Source organism: Microcebus murinus, chromosome 11 (assembly GCF_040939455.1).
Source record: "Microcebus murinus isolate Inina chromosome 11, M.murinus_Inina_mat1.0, whole genome shotgun sequence".
NCBI lineage: Eukaryota > Metazoa > Chordata > Mammalia > Primates > Cheirogaleidae > Microcebus > Microcebus murinus.
Window position 1 is genome coordinate 102,914,199 of NC_134114.1, and position 19,748 is coordinate 102,933,946.

The window sequence follows — 19,748 nt, forward strand, 5'->3', positions numbered from 1 at the left end:
CGTTTGCGGGGCGGCCACGAGCTGGGGGTGGGGGGCGGGTAGGGGAAGGAGGCCAGGCGAGGAGAGGAAGGGGGCTGGAAGGTCTCCACCTTGGCGAGTCCAGCCGTGGAGGCGCATCTTGTGTGAGTGTGAGTGAGTGAGTGTGAGTGTGTGTGTGTGTGTGTTTGTGTGTGTATAGAGAGACAGCCCCCCACCCCGGCCCACCGCTCCCTGCCCGCCCCGCCCCGCCCCGCCTGTCACCCCCGTCCCTCGGAGCCCGCCGGACCCGGCCGGTGAACTCAACAGGCCCGGCCCGGCGCGGGTCAGCGCCGGTGCGGGGCCTGGGGCGGGAGGAGGCGGCGGGGAAGTGCAGAGAGGCTCGGCTTCTTGAGCGGGGCAGGGGCGCCCTCCGCCGTCTAGGGCCACACCACCCTGAACGCGCCCGACCTCGTCTGGTCTGGGAAGCTAAGCAGGGTCGGGCCTGGTTAGTACTTGGATGGGAGACCGCCTGGGAATACCGGGTGCCGTCGGCTTCTTCTTTTTTTTTTTTTTGTTTTGCCTCCTGTTCTGTCCCCTCTCTGGGAGCGAGGCGGCGGCCCGGGGTGGGGGTCACCCCCACCCTCAGCGCCCGCCGCGGTGCCTGGCGCCCCAGCCCGCACCGTGGGGCCTCCTCTTGTCCCAAGCCGCGACACCGCCGTCACGCGGCAGCATGCGTGGCTTCTGGACTGTCAGGTCTCAGACCAAAGGTCTGCTCTGTGGGAACCGACACGCTGGAGGAAACCTTGAGAGTCTGAGAGGGGAGGGAGTTCCAGAAGAAGGCCAGGATGTCATTTGGAGGGAGTATGTGACCAGAACTCGTCCCGTTGCTTTTGGGGTTCTATGGGCTACACGTAGGAATCTTTGGTGGTGGCACCTGATGTTGGGGGATCCGGAGTCACACCCAGACCTGCTCCACAGGCCTCCTTTTACTTTTCTCTTCGGATTCATTATCTTTAAAAAGTGTCTCTTATCTCTATGATTGCATTTTCTTTTCTCTCTCTTTTCAAGCAGATGATGGGAGTCCAAGTATTAAGGTGACATGTGTTGCCCGTGCCCCCCTCCCCCCTGTGTTCTTATTCATTTACCTCTGATGTCGTTCCAGCGTATTGTGGGGGTACCAATGTTAGGGTCGGGTACGTTGCCCTCTCCCTGCCTCCCCCCTCGGGTCAGAGCCTCAAGTGCGCCCATCCCCCAGTCGGTGCGCACCCACCCCATTCCTAATGGAGGTGTATGCCCATCCCCTCCCCCCACCCGCCCGACACCCACCCGATGAAGGTGATTCCTCTGTGTCCACTTAGGTGTCCATCGGTTCGTACCCATTTGCTGGTGAGCGCGAGCACGTGGTGCTCGTGTGTCCATTCTTGGGCTACCTGGCTTACTGGAACGGGTTCCAGCTCTGGCCAGGAGAACCACGAGAGGTGCCCTCTCACCGCTGCTCCTCCTAGCTGAATAGCACTCCGTGGTGTCCACGCGCCACATTTCATTTACGCACTCGTGGGTCGATGGGCACTCGGGTCGCTTCCAGGTCTTTGCGATTGTGACTTGTGCCCTGACTCTAACCCTAACCCTTACCCAGCCCGTCTCCTCCTCGGCCCCTGCCTGACTGACTCCTTCCCGCCCGGCCTGTCACCGTCCTCTGCCCCTGCCTGACACGCTCCTCCCCGCCCGGGCCGTCACCGTCCTCGGCCCCTGCCTGACGGGGCTCCTCCGTCGCCTGGGCCTTCCAAGGGCTTGGTGTGGACGCTGGTTCCAGGACGCCCTCCCAGGAACCCGGTAGCAGGGCGGCCGCAGCGTCTCGCGCCACCCAACCGTCCGCCGGCCGGCGGCCGTCGCTAAGTGGCCTGCGGGGGACGTGCCCCCACTGTGGGGCGGGCGCCCAGCCTGGTGTCTTCTCTGAGGCCCCGTGGCTGCTTTCCCCCCCCCCCCGCAAGGGGAGAGCCGCGGAGGTGGGGACCGCCTCCTCGTGGGGACGTACACCCAGCTCTCCACGTCGGATTCCGGGGCTCTCTGTCCTGCCAGAAGGCCCAGCTGGCCTGCGGGTCCTTAGAGTGGCAAAAACATCCGAAAACTGAGATTGAGGGTCCGGTGGTTGTCTGCACTTTTGTGCTGGGCACCCCAGGGAGGCCCGGGGGCTGGCTGGACAACGCGGTCTGCTGGGCAGGGGGGGGGGGTTTGGAGGAGCAACTGATGCCCTTTGCACTTTGGGTAGCAAGTGTCTGAGGTGTCTCTGAGCCCTGCGCCATGTCGGGGGTGGGGGGTGGGAGGTCGGGGGGGTGGAGGAGCAGGAGGAGGAGGAGGAGGAGGTGGGAAGGGCCGTGGCCTGCAGTCGTCTTCCCGGGGTGGCTTCTTCCACAGGCTGCTTGGCCTGGGCTCCCTGCACCTGGGCCTTTGGAGGACTGGCCCTGTGCTTGCCAACGCTTCCCCTGCAGGGACCCAGAGCTGGGAGGTTGCATCTCTCAGCCCTGGGTCGGGCAGAGCCCCAGCGGGCCATGCCCACAACCTCTCTCAGCACGGGTCCCCCAGAAGGCTCCTTTGGGACCAGGATTCTCTTGCGGGTGACTCTTTAAGGTCTGGCCCCTGGATGGAGGGGCACCAGGAGTAGAGGAGCAGGAAGGGGAAGGGGGTGGCCATGCGAGGGGACACTTTCAGGCCAAGTCCCAGCTTCAGCCTGATCCTCCTGGGAACCCCGGGGTGTACGTCACACCTCCTGGTTGTCCCGCTCTGAGACAAGGAGCCGGGCTTCGCATTCCCCCAGCAGCCAGTCGTGGGCTGAGGACACCTGGGGCGTTGGGAACTCCCTGGCTTCTCCTTGGCTTAACATCTGGAGCTGCTTGTGAATCGTGCCGCCACACACACCCGAGTGCAGGTGTCTTCTGCACAGACTGCGGGCCTCGCTCTTCTGAATGCCGCTAGCTCGCCACCCACCCACGGGTGAACCTGGTCAGGGTACTTTCTCTCGGGGGCAGACTCTGATCCTGGCGGGCTACCGGTGTTTCTGTTTGCTCGTTTCTTTCTTCCATTTCGGGAAAGGCTTCCTTACTGGGTGTGGAAATCTCCTATGCCTTTCCTCGCCTATTCTGTCAGCTTTCAAATTCTCTTTCAGTTGCCACCCTCACAGATGGATTAGGAAACTCTTTCCGGTGCACTCATTAGTGAAATGACCTCAATGAAGCTGGAATCCAATATCTAATCGCCGATTTTTAGCGAGTCCACACGCCAGGGTGGTCGGGGTCCAATGCAGCCCCGGCCAGGCCCAGGCCCCTTGGACTGGGCCACAGGAGGACGCAGAGGAGGGTCCCGGCCCCCCCCCCCCCCCCCCGGTCGCGTTGCCGGCAGTTCTCCAAGGGCTTGGGCGTTTTCCAGAGGTAGGAGATGGAGGGGACTGATTTCTTCAGCGCCCCACAAACCACGCCACCCCACCCATGGGACACATCCCTAGAGAGAGAGAGAGACGCCCCATACACTCGCTCCCCTCCCCCATGCGCTGTGCCCCAGCCCGGGCCCGGGCCCGGGGGAATAGGCGGCAGCCCACCCACAGGGTGGGGGGCCCAGCTGAAAGGGGTTGTCGGGGAGGGCGGCCCCTGCCTGGGGTCAAAGGGCGGGCGATCCGCGCGTGCGCAATCGGCGGCGGCGGGCGTTTGCGGGGGCGGCCACGAGCTGGGGGTGGGGGGCGGGTAGGGGAAGGAGGCCAGGCGAGGAGAGGAAGGGGGCTGGAAGGTCTCCACCTTGGCGAGTCCAGCCGTGGAGGCGCATCTTGTGTGAGTGTGAGTGAGTGAGTGTGAGTGTGTGTGTGTGTGTGTTTGTGTGTGTATAGAGAGACAGCCCCCCACCCCGGCCCACCGCTCCCTGCCCGCCCCGCCCCGCCCCGCCTGTCACCCCCGTCCCTCGGAGCCCGCCGGACCCGGCCGGTGAACTCAACAGGCCCGGCCCGGCGCGGGTCAGCGCCGGTGCGGGGCCTGGGGCGGGAGGAGGCGGCGGGGAAGTGCAGAGAGGCTCGGCTTCTTGAGCGGGGCAGGGGCGCCCTCCGCCGTCTAGGGCCACACCACCCTGAACGCGCCCGACCTCGTCTGGTCTGGGAAGCTAAGCAGGGTCGGGCCTGGTTAGTACTTGGATGGGAGACCGCCTGGGAATACCGGGTGCCGTCGGCTTCTTCTTTTTTTTTTTTTTTGTTTTGCCTCCTGTTCTGTCCCCTCTCTGGGAGCGAGGCGGCGGCCCGGGGTGGGGGTCACCCCCACCCTCAGCGCCCGCCGCGGTGCCTGGCGCCCCAGCCCGCACCGTGGGGCCTCCTCTTGTCCCAAGCCGCGACACCGCCGTCACGCGGCAGCATGCGTGGCTTCTGGACTGTCAGGTCTCAGACCAAAGGTCTGCTCTGTGGGAACCGACACGCTGGAGGAAACCTTGAGAGTCTGAGAGGGGAGGGAGTTCCAGAAGAAGGCCAGGATGTCATTTGGAGGGAGTATGTGACCAGAACTCGTCCCGTTGCTTTTGGGGTTCTATGGGCTACACGTAGGAATCTTTGGTGGTGGCACCTGATGTTGGGGGATCCGGAGTCACACCCAGACCTGCTCCACAGGCCTCCTTTTACTTTTCTCTTCGGATTCATTATCTTTAAAAAGTGTCTCTTATCTCTATGATTGCATTTTCTTTTCTCTCTCTTTTCAAGCAGATGATGGGAGTCCAAGTATTAAGGTGACATGTGTTGCCCGTGCCCCCCTCCCCCCTGTGTTCTTATTCATTTACCTCTGATGTCGTTCCAGCGTATTGTGGGGGTACCAATGTTAGGGTCGGGTACGTTGCCCTCTCCCTGCCTCCCCCCTCGGGTCAGAGCCTCAAGTGCGCCCATCCCCCAGTCGGTGCGCACCCACCCCATTCCTAATGGAGGTGTATGCCCATCCCCTCCCCCCACCCGCCCGACACCCACCCGATGAAGGTGATTCCTCTGTGTCCACTTAGGTGTCCATCGGTTCGTACCCATTTGCTGGTGAGCGCGAGCACGTGGTGCTCGTGTGTCCATTCTTGGGCTACCTGGCTTACTGGAACGGGTTCCAGCTCTGGCCAGGAGAACCACGAGAGGTGCCCTCTCACCGCTGCTCCTCCTAGCTGAATAGCACTCCGTGGTGTCCACGCGCCACATTTCATTTACGCACTCGTGGGTCGATGGGCACTCGGGTCGCTTCCAGGTCTTTGCGATTGTGACTTGTGCCCTGACTCTAACCCTAACCCTTACCCAGCCCGTCTCCTCCTCGGCCCCTGCCTGACTGACTCCTTCCCGCCCGGCCTGTCACCGTCCTCTGCCCCTGCCTGACACGCTCCTCCCCGCCCGGGCCGTCACCGTCCTCGGCCCCTGCCTGACGGGGCTCCTCCGTCGCCTGGGCCTTCCAAGGGCTTGGTGTGGACGCTGGTTCCAGGACGCCCTCCCAGGAACCCGGTAGCAGGGCGGCCGCAGCGTCTCGCGCCACCCAACCGTCCGCCGGCCGGCGGCCGTCGCTAAGTGGCCTGCGGGGGACGTGCCCCCACTGTGGGGCGGGCGCCCAGCCTGGTGTCTTCTCTGAGGCCCCGTGGCTGCTTTCCCCCCCCCCCCGCAAGGGGAGAGCCGCGGAGGTGGGGACCGCCTCCTCGTGGGGACGTACACCCAGCTCTCCACGTCGGATTCCGGGGCTCTCTGTCCTGCCAGAAGGCCCAGCTGGCCTGCGGGTCCTTAGAGTGGCAAAAACATCCGAAAACTGAGATTGAGGGTCCGGTGGTTGTCTGCACTTTTGTGCTGGGCACCCCAGGGAGGCCCGGGGGCTGGCTGGACAACGCGGTCTGCTGGGCAGGGGGGGGGGGTTTGGAGGAGCAACTGATGCCCTTTGCACTTTGGGTAGCAAGTGTCTGAGGTGTCTCTGAGCCCTGCGCCATGTCGGGGGTGGGGGGTGGGAGGTCGGGGGGGTGGAGGAGCAGGAGGAGGAGGAGGAGGAGGTGGGAAGGGCCGTGGCCTGCAGTCGTCTTCCCGGGGTGGCTTCTTCCACAGGCTGCTTGGCCTGGGCTCCCTGCACCTGGGCCTTTGGAGGACTGGCCCTGTGCTTGCCAACGCTTCCCCTGCAGGGACCCAGAGCTGGGAGGTTGCATCTCTCAGCCCTGGGTCGGGCAGAGCCCCAGCGGGCCATGCCCACAACCTCTCTCAGCACGGGTCCCCCAGAAGGCTCCTTTGGGACCAGGATTCTCTTGCGGGTGACTCTTTAAGGTCTGGCCCCTGGATGGAGGGGCACCAGGAGTAGAGGAGCAGGAAGGGGAAGGGGGTGGCCATGCGAGGGGACACTTTCAGGCCAAGTCCCAGCTTCAGCCTGATCCTCCTGGGAACCCCGGGGTGTACGTCACACCTCCTGGTTGTCCCGCTCTGAGACAAGGAGCCGGGCTTCGCATTCCCCCAGCAGCCAGTCGTGGGCTGAGGACACCTGGGGCGTTGGGAACTCCCTGGCTTCTCCTTGGCTTAACATCTGGAGCTGCTTGTGAATCGTGCCGCCACACACACCCGAGTGCAGGTGTCTTCTGCACAGACTGCGGGCCTCGCTCTTCTGAATGCCGCTAGCTCGCCACCCACCCACGGGTGAACCTGGTCAGGGTACTTTCTCTCGGGGGCAGACTCTGATCCTGGCGGGCTACCGGTGTTTCTGTTTGCTCGTTTCTTTCTTCCATTTCGGGAAAGGCTTCCTTACTGGGTGTGGAAATCTCCTATGCCTTTCCTCGCCTATTCTGTCAGCTTTCAAATTCTCTTTCAGTTGCCACCCTCACAGATGGATTAGGAAACTCTTTCCGGTGCACTCATTAGTGAAATGACCTCAATGAAGCTGGAATCCAATATCTAATCGCCGATTTTTAGCGAGTCCACACGCCAGGGTGGTCGGGGTCCAATGCAGCCCCGGCCAGGCCCAGGCCCCTTGGACTGGGCCACAGGAGGACGCAGAGGAGGGTCCCGGCCCCCCCCCCCCCCCCCCGGTCGCGTTGCCGGCAGTTCTCCAAGGGCTTGGGCGTTTTCCAGAGGTAGGAGATGGAGGGGACTGATTTCTTCAGCGCCCCACAAACCACGCCACCCCACCCATGGGACACATCCCTAGAGAGGGAGAGAGACGCCCCATACACTCGCTCCCCTCCCCCATGCGCTGTGCCCCAGCCCGGGCCCGGGGGAATAGGCGGCAGCCCACCCACAGGGTGGGGGGCCCAGCTGAAAGGGGTTGTCGGGGAGGGCGGCCCCTGCCTGGGGTCAAAGGGCGGGCGATCCGCGCGTGCGCAATCGGCGGCGGCTGCGGCGGCGGCGGCGGCGGCGGCGGGGGCGGCCACGAGCTGGGGGTGGGGGGCGGGTAGGGGAAGGAGGCCAGGCGAGGAGAGGAAGGGGGCTGGAAGGTCTCCACCTTGGCGAGTCCAGCCGTGGAGGCGCATCTTGTGTGAGTGTGAGTGAGTGAGTGTGAGTGTGTGTGTGTGTGTGTTTGTGTGTGTATAGAGAGACAGCCCCCCACCCCGGCCCACCGCTCCCTGCCCGCCCCGCCCCGCCCCGCCTGTCACCCCCGTCCCTCGGAGCCCGCCGGACCCGGCCGGTGAACTCAACAGGCCCGGCCCGGCGCGGGTCAGCGCCGGTGCGGGGCCTGGGGCGGGAGGAGGCGGCGGGGAAGTGCAGAGAGGCTCGGCTTCTTGAGCGGGGCAGGGGCGCCCTCCGCCGTCTAGGGCCACACCACCCTGAACGCGCCCGACCTCGTCTGGTCTGGGAAGCTAAGCAGGGTCGGGCCTGGTTAGTACTTGGATGGGAGACCGCCTGGGAATACCGGGTGCCGTCGGCTTCTTCTTTTTTTTTTTTTTGTTTTGCCTCCTGTTCTGTCCCCTCTCTGGGAGCGAGGCGGCGGCCCGGGGTGGGGGTCACCCCCACCCTCAGCGCCCGCCGCGGTGCCTGGCGCCCCAGCCCGCACCGTGGGGCCTCCTCTTGTCCCAAGCCGCGACACCGCCGTCACGCGGCAGCATGCGTGGCTTCTGGACTGTCAGGTCTCAGACCAAAGGTCTGCTCTGTGGGAACCGACACGCTGGAGGAAACCTTGAGAGTCTGAGAGGGGAGGGAGTTCCAGAAGAAGGCCAGGATGTCATTTGGAGGGAGTATGTGACCAGAACTCGTCCCGTTGCTTTTGGGGTTCTATGGGCTACACGTAGGAATCTTTGGTGGTGGCACCTGATGTTGGGGGATCCGGAGTCACACCCAGACCTGCTCCACAGGCCTCCTTTTACTTTTCTCTTCGGATTCATTATCTTTAAAAAGTGTCTCTTATCTCTATGATTGCATTTTCTTTTCTCTCTCTTTTCAAGCAGATGATGGGAGTCCAAGTATTAAGGTGACATGTGTTGCCCGTGCCCCCCTCCCCCCTGTGTTCTTATTCATTTACCTCTGATGTCGTTCCAGCGTATTGTGGGGGTACCAATGTTAGGGTCGGGTACGTTGCCCTCTCCCTGCCTCCCCCCTCGGGTCAGAGCCTCAAGTGCGCCCATCCCCCAGTCGGTGCGCACCCACCCCATTCCTAATGGAGGTGTATGCCCATCCCCTCCCCCCACCCGCCCGACACCCACCCGATGAAGGTGATTCCTCTGTGTCCACTTAGGTGTCCATCGGTTCGTACCCATTTGCTGGTGAGCGCGAGCACGTGGTGCTCGTGTGTCCATTCTTGGGCTACCTGGCTTACTGGAACGGGTTCCAGCTCTGGCCAGGAGAACCACGAGAGGTGCCCTCTCACCGCTGCTCCTCCTAGCTGAATAGCACTCCGTGGTGTCCACGCGCCACATTTCATTTACGCACTCGTGGGTCGATGGGCACTCGGGTCGCTTCCAGGTCTTTGCGATTGTGACTTGTGCCCTGACTCTAACCCTAACCCTTACCCAGCCCGTCTCCTCCTCGGCCCCTGCCTGACTGACTCCTTCCCGCCCGGCCTGTCACCTGTCACCGTCCTCTGCCCCTGCCTGACACGCTCCTCCCCGCCCGGGCCGTCACCGTCCTCGGCCCCTGCCTGACGGGGCTCCTCCGTCGCCTGGGCCTTCCAAGGGCTTGGTGTGGACGCTGGTTCCAGGACGCCCTCCCAGGAACCCGGTAGCAGGGCGGCCGCAGCGTCTCGCGCCACCCAACCGTCCGCCGGCCGGCGGCCGTCGCTAAGTGGCCTGCGGGGGACGTGCCCCCACTGTGGGGCGGGCGCCCAGCCTGGTGTCTTCTCTGAGGCCCCGTGGCTGCTTTCCCCCCCCCCCCGCAAGGGGAGAGCCGCGGAGGTGGGGACCGCCTCCTCGTGGGGACGTACACCCAGCTCTCCACGTCGGATTCCGGGGCTCTCTGTCCTGCCAGAAGGCCCAGCTGGCCTGCGGGTCCTTAGAGTGGCAAAAACATCCGAAAACTGAGATTGAGGGTCCGGTGGTTGTCTGCACTTTTGTGCTGGGCACCCCAGGGAGGCCCGGGGGCTGGCTGGACAACGCGGTCTGCTGGGCAGGGGGGGGGGGTTTGGAGGAGCAACTGATGCCCTTTGCACTTTGGGTAGCAAGTGTCTGAGGTGTCTCTGAGCCCTGCGCCATGTCGGGGGTGGGGGGTGGGAGGTCGGGGGGGTGGAGGAGCAGGAGGAGGAGGAGGAGGAGGTGGGAAGGGCCGTGGCCTGCAGTCGTCTTCCCGGGGTGGCTTCTTCCACAGGCTGCTTGGCCTGGGCTCCCTGCACCTGGGCCTTTGGAGGACTGGCCCTGTGCTTGCCAACGCTTCCCCTGCAGGGACCCAGAGCTGGGAGGTTGCATCTCTCAGCCCTGGGTCGGGCAGAGCCCCAGCGGGCCATGCCCACAACCTCTCTCAGCACGGGTCCCCCAGAAGGCTCCTTTGGGACCAGGATTCTCTTGCGGGTGACTCTTTAAGGTCTGGCCCCTGGATGGAGGGGCACCAGGAGTAGAGGAGCAGGAAGGGGAAGGGGGTGGCCATGCGAGGGGACACTTTCAGGCCAAGTCCCAGCTTCAGCCTGATCCTCCTGGGAACCCCGGGGTGTACGTCACACCTCCTGGTTGTCCCGCTCTGAGACAAGGAGCCGGGCTTCGCATTCCCCCAGCAGCCAGTCGTGGGCTGAGGACACCTGGGGCGTTGGGAACTCCCTGGCTTCTCCTTGGCTTAACATCTGGAGCTGCTTGTGAATCGTGCCGCCACACACACCCGAGTGCAGGTGTCTTCTGCACAGACTGCGGGCCTCGCTCTTCTGAATGCCGCTAGCTCGCCACCCACCCACGGGTGAACCTGGTCAGGGTACTTTCTCTCGGGGGCAGACTCTGATCCTGGCGGGCTACCGGTGTTTCTGTTTGCTCGTTTCTTTCTTCCATTTCGGGAAAGGCTTTTCCTTACTGGGTGTGGAAATCTCCTATGCCTTTCCTCGCCTATTCTGTCAGCTTTCAAATTCTCTTTCAGTTGCCACCCTCACAGATGGATTAGGAAACTCTTTCCGGTGCACTCATTAGTGAAATGACCTCAATGAAGCTGGAATCCAATATCTAATCGCCGATTTTTAGCGAGTCCACACGCCAGGGTGGTCGGGGTCCAATGCAGCCCCGGCCAGGCCCAGGCCCCTTGGACTGGGCCACAGGAGGACGCAGAGGAGGGTCCCGGCCCCCCCCCCCCCCCCGGTCGCGTTGCCGGCAGTTCTCCAAGGGCTTGGGCGTTTTCCAGAGGTAGGAGATGGAGGGGACTGATTTCTTCAGCGCCCCACAAACCACGCCACCCCACCCATGGGACACATCCCTAGAGAGGGAGAGAGACGCCCCATACACTCGCTCCCCTCCCCCATGCGCTGTGCCCCAGCCCGGGCCCGGGGGAATAGGCGGCAGCCCACCCACAGGGTGGGGGGCCCAGCTGAAAGGGGTTGTCGGGGAGGGCGGCCCCTGCCTGGGGTCAAAGGGCGGGCGATCCGCGCGTGCGCAATCGGCGGCGGCTGCGGCGGCGGCGGCGGCGGCGGCGGGGGCGGCCACGAGCTGGGGGTGGGGGGCGGGTAGGGGAAGGAGGCCAGGCGAGGAGAGGAAGGGGGCTGGAAGGTCTCCACCTTGGCGAGTCCAGCCGTGGAGGCGCATCTTGTGTGAGTGTGAGTGAGTGAGTGTGAGTGTGTGTGTGTGTGTGTTTGTGTGTGTATAGAGAGACAGCCCCCCACCCCGGCCCACCGCTCCCTGCCCGCCCCGCCCCGCCCCGCCTGTCACCCCCGTCCCTCGGAGCCCGCCGGACCCGGCCGGTGAACTCAACAGGCCCGGCCCGGCGCGGGTCAGCGCCGGTGCGGGGCCTGGGGCGGGAGGAGGCGGCGGGGAAGTGCAGAGAGGCTCGGCTTCTTGAGCGGGGCAGGGGCGCCCTCCGCCGTCTAGGGCCACACCACCCTGAACGCGCCCGACCTCGTCTGGTCTGGGAAGCTAAGCAGGGTCGGGCCTGGTTAGTACTTGGATGGGAGACCGCCTGGGAATACCGGGTGCCGTCGGCTTCTTCTTTTTTTTTTTTTTGTTTTGCCTCCTGTTCTGTCCCCTCTCTGGGAGCGAGGCGGCGGCCCGGGGTGGGGGTCACCCCCACCCTCAGCGCCCGCCGCGGTGCCTGGCGCCCCAGCCCGCACCGTGGGGCCTCCTCTTGTCCCAAGCCGCGACACCGCCGTCACGCGGCAGCATGCGTGGCTTCTGGACTGTCAGGTCTCAGACCAAAGGTCTGCTCTGTGGGAACCGACACGCTGGAGGAAACCTTGAGAGTCTGAGAGGGGAGGGAGTTCCAGAAGAAGGCCAGGATGTCATTTGGAGGGAGTATGTGACCAGAACTCGTCCCGTTGCTTTTGGGGTTTGGTGGCACCTGATGTTGGGGGATCCGGAGTCACACCCAGACCTGCTCCACAGGCCTCCTTTTACTTTTCTCTTCGGATTCATTATCTTTAAAAAGTGTCTCTTATCTCTATGATTGCATTTTCTTTTCTCTCTCTTTTCAAGCAGATGATGGGAGTCCAAGTATTAAGGTGACATGTGTTGCCCGTGCCCCCCTCCCCCCTGTGTTCTTATTCATTTACCTCTGATGTCGTTCCAGCGTATTGTGGGGGTACCAATGTTAGGGTCGGGTACGTTGCCCTCTCCCTGCCTCCCCCCTCGGGTCAGAGCCTCAAGTGCGCCCATCCCCCAGTCGGTGCGCACCCACCCCATTCCTAATGGAGGTGTATGCCCATCCCCTCCCCCCACCCGCCCGACACCCACCCGATGAAGGTGATTCCTCTGTGTCCACTTAGGTGTCCATCGGTTCGTACCCATTTGCTGGTGAGCGCGAGCACGTGGTGCTCGTGTGTCCATTCTTGGGCTACCTGGCTTACTGGAACGGGTTCCAGCTCTGGCCAGGAGAACCACGAGAGGTGCCCTCTCACCGCTGCTCCTCCTAGCTGAATAGCACTCCGTGGTGTCCACGCGCCACATTTCATTTACGCACTCGTGGGTCGATGGGCACTCGGGTCGCTTCCAGGTCTTTGCGATTGTGACTTGTGCCCTGACTCTAACCCTAACCCTTACCCAGCCCGTCTCCTCCTCGGCCCCTGCCTGACTGACTCCTTCCCGCCCGGCCTGTCACCGTCCTCTGCCCCTGCCTGACACGCTCCTCCCCGCCCGGGCCGTCACCGTCCTCGGCCCCTGCCTGACGGGGCTCCTCCGTCGCCTGGGCCTTCCAAGGGCTTGGTGTGGACGCTGGTTCCAGGACGCCCTCCCAGGAACCCGGTAGCAGGGCGGCCGCAGCGTCTCGCGCCACCCAACCGTCCGCCGGCCGGCGGCCGTCGCTAAGTGGCCTGCGGGGGACGTGCCCCCACTGTGGGGCGGGCGCCCAGCCTGGTGTCTTCTCTGAGGCCCCGTGGCTGCTTTCCCCCCCCCCCCGCAAGGGGAGAGCCGCGGAGGTGGGGACCGCCTCCTCGTGGGGACGTACACCCAGCTCTCCACGTCGGATTCCGGGGCTCTCTGTCCTGCCAGAAGGCCCAGCTGGCCTGCGGGTCCTTAGAGTGGCAAAAACATCCGAAAACTGAGATTGAGGGTCCGGTGGTTGTCTGCACTTTTGTGCTGGGCACCCCAGGGAGGCCCGGGGGCTGGCTGGACAACGCGGTCTGCTGGGCAGGGGGGGGGGGGTTTGGAGGAGCAACTGATGCCCTTTGCACTTTGGGTAGCAAGTGTCTGAGGTGTCTCTGAGCCCTGCGCCATGTCGGGGGTGGGGGGTGGGAGGTCGGGGGGGGGGTGGAGGAGCAGGAGGAGGAGGAGGAGGAGGTGGGAAGGGCCGTGGCCTGCAGTCGTCTTCCCGGGGTGGCTTCTTCCACAGGCTGCTTGGCCTGGGCTCCCTGCACCTGGGCCTTTGGAGGACTGGCCCTGTGCTTGCCAACGCTTCCCCTGCAGGGACCCAGAGCTGGGAGGTTGCATCTCTCAGCCCTGGGTCGGGCAGAGCCCCAGCGGGCCATGCCCACAACCTCTCTCAGCACGGGTCCCCCAGAAGGCTCCTTTGGGACCAGGATTCTCTTGCGGGTGACTCTTTAAGGTCTGGCCCCTGGATGGAGGGGCACCAGGAGTAGAGGAGCAGGAAGGGGAAGGGGGTGGCCATGCGAGGGGACACTTTCAGGCCAAGTCCCAGCTTCAGCCTGATCCTCCTGGGAACCCCGGGGTGTACGTCACACCTCCTGGTTGTCCCGCTCTGAGACAAGGAGCCGGGCTTCGCATTCCCCCAGCAGCCAGTCGTGGGCTGAGGACACCTGGGGCGTTGGGAACTCCCTGGCTTCTCCTTGGCTTAACATCTGGAGCTGCTTGTGAATCGTGCCGCCACACACACCCGAGTGCAGGTGTCTTCTGCACAGACTGCGGGCCTCGCTCTTCTGAATGCCGCTAGCTCGCCACCCACCCACGGGTGAACCTGGTCAGGGTACTTTCTCTCGGGGGCAGACTCTGATCCTGGCGGGCTACCGGTGTTTCTGTTTGCTCGTTTCTTTCTTCCATTTCGAGAAAGGCTTCCTTACTGGGTGTGGAAATCTCCTATGCCTTTCCTCGCCTATTCTGTCAGCTTTCAAATTCTCTTTCAGTTGCCACCCTCACAGATGGATTAGGAAACTCTTTCCGGTGCACTCATTAGTGAAATGACCTCAATGAAGCTGGAATCCAATATCTAATCGCCGATTTTTAGCGAGTCCACACGCCAGGGTGGTCGGGGTCCAATGCAGCCCCGGCCAGGCCCAGGCCCCTTGGACTGGGCCACAGGAGGACGCAGAGGAGGGTCCCGGCCCCCCCCCCCCCCCCCCCCCCCCCCCGGTCGCGTTGCCGGCAGTTCTCCAAGGGCTTGGGCGTTTTCCAGAGGTAGGAGATGGAGGGGACTGATTTCTTCAGCGCCCCACAAACCACGCCACCCCACCCATGGGACACATCCCTAGAGAGAGAGAGAGACGCCCCATACACTCGCTCCCCTCCCCCATGCGCTGTGCCCCAGCCCGGGCCCGGGGGAATAGGCGGCAGCCCACCCACAGGGTGGGGGGCCCAGCTGAAAGGGGTTGTCGGGGAGGGCGGCCCCTGCCTGGGGTCAAAGGGCGGGCGATCCGCGCGTGCGCAATCGGCGGCGGCGGGCGGCGGCGGGGGCGGCCACGAGCTGGGGGTGGGGGGCGGGTAGGGGAAGGAGGCCAGGCGAGGAGAGGAAGGGGGCTGGAAGGTCTCCACCTTGGCGAGTCCAGCCGTGGAGGCGCATCTTGTGTGAGTGTGAGTGAGTGAGTGTGAGTGTGTGTGTGTGTGTGTTTGTGTGTGTATAGAGAGACAGCCCCCCACCCCGGCCCACCGCTCCCTGCCCGCCCCGCCCCGCCCCGCCTGTCACCCCCGTCCCTCGGAGCCCGCCGGACCCGGCCGGTGAACTCAACAGGCCCGGCCCGGCGCGGGTCAGCGCCGGTGCGGGGCCTGGGGCGGGAGGAGGCGGCGGGGAAGTGCAGAGAGGCTCGGCTTCTTGAGCGGGGCAGGGGCGCCCTCCGCCGTCTAGGGCCACACCACCCTGAACGCGCCCGACCTCGTCTGGTCTGGGAAGCTAAGCAGGGTCGGGCCTGGTTAGTACTTGGATGGGAGACCGCCTGGGAATACCGGGTGCCGTCGGCTTCTTCTTTTTTTTTTTTTTGTTTTGCCTCCTGTTCTGTCCCCTCTCTGGGAGCGAGGCGGCGGCCCGGGGTGGGGGTCACCCCCACCCTCAGCGCCCGCCGCGGTGCCTGGCGCCCCAGCCCGCACCGTGGGGCCTCCTCTTGTCCCAAGCCGCGACACCGCCGTCACGCGGCAGCATGCGTGGCTTCTGGACTGTCAGGTCTCAGACCAAAGGTCTGCTCTGTGGGAACCGACACGCTGGAGGAAACCTTGAGAGTCTGAGAGGGGAGGGAGTTCCAGAAGAAGGCCAGGATGTCATTTGGAGGGAGTATGTGACCAGAACTCGTCCCGTTGCTTTTGGGGTTCTATGGGCTACACGTAGGAATCTTTGGTGGTGGCACCTGATGTTGGGGGATCCGGAGTCACACCCAGACCTGCTCCACAGGCCTCCTTTTACTTTTCTCTTCGGATTCATTATCTTTAAAAAGTGTCTCTTATCTCTATGATTGCATTTTCTTTTCTCTCTCTTTTCAAGCAGATGATGGGAGTCCAAGTATTAAGGTGACATGTCTTGCCCGTGCCCCCCTCCCCCCTGTGTTCTTATTCATTTACCTCTGATGTCGTTCCAGCGTATTGTGGGGGTACCAATGTTAGGGTCGGGTACGTTGCCCTCTCCCTGCCTCCCCCCTCGGGTCAGAGCCTCAAGTGCGCCCATCCCCCAGTCGGTGCGCACCCACCCCATTCCTAATGGAGGTGTATGCCCATCCCCTCCCCCCACCCGCCCGACACCCACCCGATGAAGGTGATTCCTCTGTGTCCACTTAGGTGTCCATCGGTTCGTACCCATTTGCTGGTGAGCGCGAGCACGTGGTGCTCGTGTGTCCATTCTTGGGCTACCTGGCTTACTGGAACGGGTTCCAGCTCTGGCCAGGAGAACCACGAGAGGTGCCCTCTCACCGCTGCTCCTCCTAGCTGAATAGCACTCCGTGGTGTCCACGCGCCACATTTCATTTACGCACTCGTGGGTCGATGGGCACTCGGGTCGCTTCCAGGTCTTTGCGATTGTGACTTGTGCCCTGACTCTAACCCTAACCCTTACCCAGCCCGTCTCCTCCTCGGCCCCTGCCTGACTGACTCCTTCCCGCCCGGCCTGTCACCTGTCACCGTCCTCTGCCCCTGCCTGACACGCTCCTCCCCGCCCGGGCCGTCACCGTCCTCGGCCCCTGCCTGACGGGGCTCCTCCGTCGCCTGGGCCTTCCAAGGGCTTGGTGTGGACGCTGGTTCCAGGACGCCCTCCCAGGAACCCGGTAGCAGGGCGGCCGCAGCGTCTCGCGCCACCCAACCGTCCGCCGGCCGGCGGCCGTCGCTAAGTGGCCTGCGGGGGACGTGCCCCCACTGTGGGGCGGGCGCCCAGCCTGGTGTCTTCTCTGAGGCCCCGTGGCTGCTTTCCCCCCCCCCCCCGCAAGGGGAGAGCCGCGGAGGTGGGGACCGCCTCCTCGTGGGGACGTACACCCAGCTCTCCACGTCGGATTCCGGGGCTCTCTGTCCTGCCAGAAGGCCCAGCTGGCCTGCGGGTCCTTAGAGTGGCAAAAACATCCGAAAACTGAGATTGAGGGTCCGGTGGTTGTCTGCACTTTTGTGCTGGGCACCCCAGGGAGGCCCGGGGGCTGGCTGGACAACGCGGTCTGCTGGGCAGGGGGGGGGGTTTGGAGGAGCAACTGATGCCCTTTGCACTTTGGGTAGCAAGTGTCTGAGGTGTCTCTGAGCCCTGCGCCATGTCGGGGGTGGGGGGTGGGAGGTCGGGGGGGGGTGGAGGAGCAGGAGGAGGAGGAGGAGGAGGTGGGAAGGGCCGTGGCCTGCAGTCGTCTTCCCGGGGTGGCTTCTTCCACAGGCTGCTTGGCCTGGGCTCCCTGCACCTGGGCCTTTGGAGGACTGGCCCTGTGCTTGCCAACGCTTCCCCTGCAGGGACCCAGAGCTGGGAGGTTGCATCTCTCAGCCCTGGGTCGGGCAGAGCCCCAGCGGGCCATGCCCACAACCTCTCTCAGCACGGGTCCCCCAGAAGGCTCCTTTGGGACCAGGATTCTCTTGCGGGTGACTCTTTAAGGTCTGGCCCCTGGATGGAGGGGCACCAGGAGTAGAGGAGCAGGAAGGGGAAGGGGGTGGCCATGCGAGGGGACACTTTCAGGCCAAGTCCCAGCTTCAGCCTGATCCTCCTGGGAACCCCGGGGTGTACGTCACACCTCCTGGTTGTCCCGCTCTGAGACAAGGAGCCGGGCTTCGCATTCCCCCAGCAGCCAGTCGTGGGCTGAGGACACCTGGGGCGTTGGGAACTCCCTGGCTTCTCCTTGGCTTAACATCTGGAGCTGCTTGTGAATCGTGCCGCCACACACACCCGAGTGCAGGTGTCTTCTGCACAGACTGCGGGCCTCGCTCTTCTGAATGCCGCTAGCTCGCCACCCACCCACGGGTGAACCTGGTCAGGGTACTTTCTCTCGGGGGCAGACTCTGATCCTGGCGGGCTACCGGTGTTTCTGTTTGCTCGTTTCTTTCTTCCATTTCGGGAAAGGCTTCCTTACTGGGTGTGGAAATCTCCTATGCCTTTCCTCGCCTATTCTGTCAGCTTTCAAATTCTCTTTCAGTTGCCACCCTCACAGATGGATTAGGAAACTCTTTCCGGTGCACTCATTAGTGAAATGACCTCAATGAAGCTGGAATCCAATATCTAATCGCCGATTTTTAGCGAGTCCACACGCCAGGGTGGTCGGGGTCCAATGCAGCCCCGGCCAGGCCCAGGCCCCTTGGACTGGGCCACAGGAGGACGCAGAGGAGGGTCCCGGCCCCCCCCCCCCCCCCGGTCGCGTTGCCGGCAGTTCTCCAAGGGCTTGGGCGTTTTCCAGAGGTAGGAGATGGAGGGGACTGATTTCTTCAGCGCCCCACAAACCACGCCACCCCACCCATGGGACACATCCCTAGAGAGAGAGAGAGACGCCCCATACACTCGCTCCCCTCCCCCATGCGCTGTGCCCCAGCCCGGGCCCGGGGGAATAGGCGGCAGCCCACCCACAGGGTGGGGGGCCCAGCTGAAAGGGGTTGTCGGGGAGGGCGGCCCCTGCCTGGGGTCAAAGGGCGGGCGATCCGCGCGTGCGCAATCGGCGGCGGCGGGCGGCGGCGGGGGCGGCCACGAGCTGGGGGTGGGGGGCGGGTAGGGGAAGGAGGCCAGGCGAGGAGAGGAAGGGGGCTGGAAGGTCTCCACCTTGGCGAGTCCAGCCGTGGAGGCGCATCTTGTGTGAGTGTGAGTGAGTGAGTGTGAGTGTGTGTGTGTGTGTGTTTGTGTGTGTATAGAGAGACAGCCCCCCACCCCGGCCCACCGCTCCCTGCCCGCCCCGCCCCGCCCCGCCTGTCACCCCCGTCCCTCGGAGCCCGCCGGACCCGGCCGGTGAACTCAACAGGCCCGGCCCGGCGCGGGTCAGCGCCGGTGCGGGGCCTGGGGCGGGAGGAGGCGGCGGGGAAGTGCAGAGAGGCTCGGCTTCTTGAGCGGGGCAGGGGCGCCCTCCGCCGTCTAGGGCCACACCACCCTGAACGCGCCCGACCTCGTCTGGTCTGGGAAGCTAAGCAGGGTCGGGCCTGGTTAGTACTTGGATGGGAGACCGCCTGGGAATACCGGGTGCCGTCGGCTTCTTCTTTTTTTTTTTTTTGTTTTGCCTCCTGTTCTGTCCCCTCTCTGGGAGCGAGGCGGCGGCCCGGGGTGGGGGTCACCCCCACCCTCAGCGCCCGCCGCGGTGCCTGGCGCCCCAGCCCGCACCGTGGGGCCTCCTCTTGTCCCAAGCCGCGACACCGCCGTCACGCGGCAGCATGCGTGGCTTCTGGACTGTCAGGTCTCAGACCAAAGGTCTGCTCTGTGGGAACCGACACGCTGGAGGAAACCTTGAGAGTCTGAGAGGGGAGGGAGTTCCAGAAGAAGGCCAGGATGTCATTTGGAGGGAGTATGTGACCAGAACTCGTCCCGTTGCTTTTGGGGTTCTATGGGCTACACGTAGGAATCTTTGGTGGTGGCACCTGATGTTGGGGGATCCGGAGTCACACCCAGACCTGCTCCACAGGCCTCCTTTTACTTTTCTCTTCGGATTCATTATCTTTAAAAAGTGTCTCTTATCTCTATGATTGCATTTTCTTTTCTCTCTCTTTTCAAGCAGATGATGGGAGTCCAAGTATTAAGGTGACATGTCTTGCCCGTGCCCCCCTCCCCCCTGTGTTCTTATTCATTTACCTCTGATGTCGTTCCAGCGTATTGTGGGGGTACCAATGTTAGGGTCGGGTACGTTGCCCTCTCCCTGCCTCCCCCCTCGGGTCAGAGCCTCAAGTGCGCCCATCCCCCAGTCGGTGCGCACCCACCCCATTCCTAATGGAGGTGTATGCCCATCCCCTCCCCCCACCCGCCCGACACCCACCCGATGAAGGTGATTCCTCTGTGTCCACTTAGGTGTCCATCGGTTCGTACCCATTTGCTGGTGAGCGCGAGCACGTGGTGCTCGTGTGTCCATTCTTGGGCTACCTGGCTTACTGGAACGGGTTCCAGCTCTGGCCAGGAGAACCACGAGAGGTGCCCTCTCACCGCTGCTCCTCCTAGCTGAATAGCA

The 19,748-nt window shown here is 63.9% G+C and overlaps 6 non-coding genes across 6 annotated transcripts; all 6 read left to right on the top strand.

Annotated features, from left to right (window-relative positions):
* Positions 1–393: 393 nt before the first annotated feature.
* LOC142873945 (5S ribosomal RNA) lies at positions 394–512 on the top strand. The gene has a single exon (XR_012921917.1). It is a non-coding gene; the product is annotated as a 5S ribosomal RNA (ribosomal RNA).
* A 3,535-nt stretch (positions 513–4,047) lies between these two features.
* On the top strand, positions 4,048–4,166 carry LOC142873946 (5S ribosomal RNA). The gene has a single exon (XR_012921918.1). It is a non-coding gene; the product is annotated as a 5S ribosomal RNA (ribosomal RNA).
* A 3,544-nt stretch (positions 4,167–7,710) lies between these two features.
* On the top strand, positions 7,711–7,829 carry LOC142873948 (5S ribosomal RNA). Its single transcript, XR_012921920.1, has one exon. It is a non-coding gene; the product is annotated as a 5S ribosomal RNA (ribosomal RNA).
* Positions 7,830–11,379: 3,550 nt separating this feature from the next.
* LOC142873949 (5S ribosomal RNA) lies at positions 11,380–11,498 on the top strand. The gene has a single exon (XR_012921921.1). It is a non-coding gene; the product is annotated as a 5S ribosomal RNA (ribosomal RNA).
* A 3,515-nt stretch (positions 11,499–15,013) lies between these two features.
* LOC142873950 (5S ribosomal RNA) lies at positions 15,014–15,132 on the top strand. Its single transcript, XR_012921922.1, has one exon. It is a non-coding gene; the product is annotated as a 5S ribosomal RNA (ribosomal RNA).
* A 3,536-nt stretch (positions 15,133–18,668) lies between these two features.
* On the top strand, positions 18,669–18,787 carry LOC142873951 (5S ribosomal RNA). The gene has a single exon (XR_012921923.1). It is a non-coding gene; the product is annotated as a 5S ribosomal RNA (ribosomal RNA).
* The last annotated feature ends 961 nt before the right edge of the window (positions 18,788–19,748 follow it).